The sequence below is a fragment of the Ricinus communis genome, chromosome 4 (genome assembly GCF_019578655.1).
Source record: "Ricinus communis isolate WT05 ecotype wild-type chromosome 4, ASM1957865v1, whole genome shotgun sequence".
NCBI classification, from domain to species: Eukaryota; Viridiplantae; Streptophyta; class Magnoliopsida; order Malpighiales; family Euphorbiaceae; genus Ricinus; species Ricinus communis.
Genome location: NC_063259.1, coordinates 19,433,141 through 19,435,711, shown reverse-complemented (window position 1 = coordinate 19,435,711; position 2,571 = coordinate 19,433,141).

Sequence of the window (2,571 nt, the reverse complement as noted above, 5' to 3'; positions counted from 1 at the left end):
GCCCATCCCATGTTAAGGTTATTAATCTAATTTTACTAATTAATTATGCACAAGGACTTCCTAGTGTAGCTCAATTATAAGTTATGTTCCACCAAGCCTTTAATCCTAAATGGACTACTTATTATATTGAAGCCCAATTATGTGATCTAAAATCTAATATAGCCCAATTTTCTCTATGAAAGCATGGCAGAAAGCCACTAGGTCTATATTGATTTTAGATTTAAGTCCAATTACCATTAGTTAGCCTAGCGGACTACAGTCTTCATGTGAGGTCCAATACTAAGGCCTAAGTCTATGTGGCCCATTTTTAGTTAATCAATCATATTACACTTATTTAATCATACAATAAATAAAAATAAGTAGAAAGAAAATACAGAAAAATAAATCTAACTATTACAACCCGCCTACAACTAAGAAGAGGAATAAGAACGCCTAAGACTAAGTACAATATATGAATAACTCAAGAAATACATCAAAAATTCATAAAAAGGCAAAATTAGGGTTCTTAAAGGTAGAGCCAATCGGCTGTGGGTGTAGAGCCGATCAGCTCAACGCAAAGCTGAATCGGCTCTACATTGAGTCAATCAGCTCTAGGGCTTTGGCAGGTGGTCTTTGATAATTCCTCCCTTGATTCGGTAAAATCAGGAAATGTGAAATCGATTAGAACATGTAAAATCAGATAGAAAACATAAAAGAACATAAAATCAATTAGAAACCCTAAATGGAATGTGTAAACCCCAAAAAACCTAGACTAGCAGTAAACAAGAAATAGTTAAATATCATATTTGAATTATGTGATTTCTAAGACATTTAACTATCAAATTATTAAAATTACAGATTTAATTAAATCTTAAACATGTTACTAATGATTAAAGAGAATAAAATAATCAAGACCCTACATGTTCCTATTATTAGATTCAATTCACAAGAAGTTCTTATTATCAAATTCAAATCCTTAAGAATATCATAACATGCAATCATCTGAAAAAACATATTCTAATAATATAAAAATGCATAAATCAATTAAAATAATCCTAATCATGTTTTTAGAAAAGCATAAAAGAACCAGACTTGGAAAATGATATGGATAATGATGCTCGGGTAGCCGTCAGGTTATCATTATAGATGGTTGTTCTATGAGTCCCGGGAGATGATGACGCAGTTGAATCAAAGACAGGTTGGGAATCCAGTGCTGCTTCAGATATGGAAAAAGCTTCTGCCATTCATAAAAATTTTCCAAATCTAGGGTTCTTTCTTAATGACCTTGCTCTCCAATTACCAAAAAAACATTCTACTTAATGAAAATAAGTTTATAATAATAGTAGCCTCTAATTGATGTTGCCAGTCTTCTAACCTTAGGTCACAATTTTCTATTTATAGAGGTAGGTTTTAGGAAACCTTAGAGGAGGAGGTAGAATTCAATCTCTTTCTAAAACTCTTTTTAAAGAGTTGATTTTTCCTTTATCAGATAAATATTTTTCAATATCCAATAGATCAATCAAATCATTAAAATTTAAATAAATATCATTAAAATCTATCAATTATTATTAAATACCTTCTAGAATCTCTTTTTGGACATATGTAAAGCTATGTAAAGCTAGTAAGCTCTGCACATGGATTGGCTCTGAAAGGGGAAAAGTTTGATGAAAATTTTGCAATTTAGTCCCCAAAGTTGTGAAATTCATCGTTTTGACCCTTAAACTTTATTTTTCTTGACAATTAACTCCAAATTAGTTTCAAAGAAAAGGTGATCTTGGTTGGATTAACCTCGGATTCACCCATCTTTCATCTCTTGATACCCAAGAAGGCAGTAACTTTCATCTTAGGGTTTTTTATAATTTTCTAGATATCTAGATCTGGAAAATGAATGTTGGCACAATGCATTCTCTTAAAGGCATTGACATAGGCGCATTCAGTATGTTATTATTGCGTTCTCCTAAAGATGTCGATCTAGGCGCACTGAGCTCGACTTAGAGCACCTAGTATATTATCGTGCATTCTCCTAAAGACGCCAATCTAGGCGTCAAGCTCAACATAAGGCATTTAGACACACTATCCATGTTCACACAAATACATCGAGCTTAGAATATGCCGAGTTATCATGCTTGGGTGTAAAGAAAAAATGCACAAGTATGGAAGATCATCTAGTTTATGTATTACCGAGTTATTACACTTAGCAAAATTTTATATAAAGGAAAGAAAAAAGAGTTGCACATGAGCTTCAACACTTGAAAAAATAACAAAAGAAAAAAATGAGAAAAGAATAATTTGGTCGAGAAAACGGAAAGATTTAATTGATAAAGCAAAAAGGTTACAAGAGTTTTAAGCTTAGGACTCATCATGTCCTTAACTTCAATGAGGTCTCCCTTTACATTTTAAATCATCCACTAAGGAGGATGTACATTAGCACTTAGAGCTAGCTCATCACCTATAACCTTAGTCTGTTCGCCACCCTCAGCCTCTTGAGCAGCTTTTTCCCATGCTTTGTTGCTAATCTCCTTAATATCCACCTTTCTAAGGAAGCTCAGATTGGCATCAGAGAACTTATTTTCCATAGCTTCCTTCATTGTT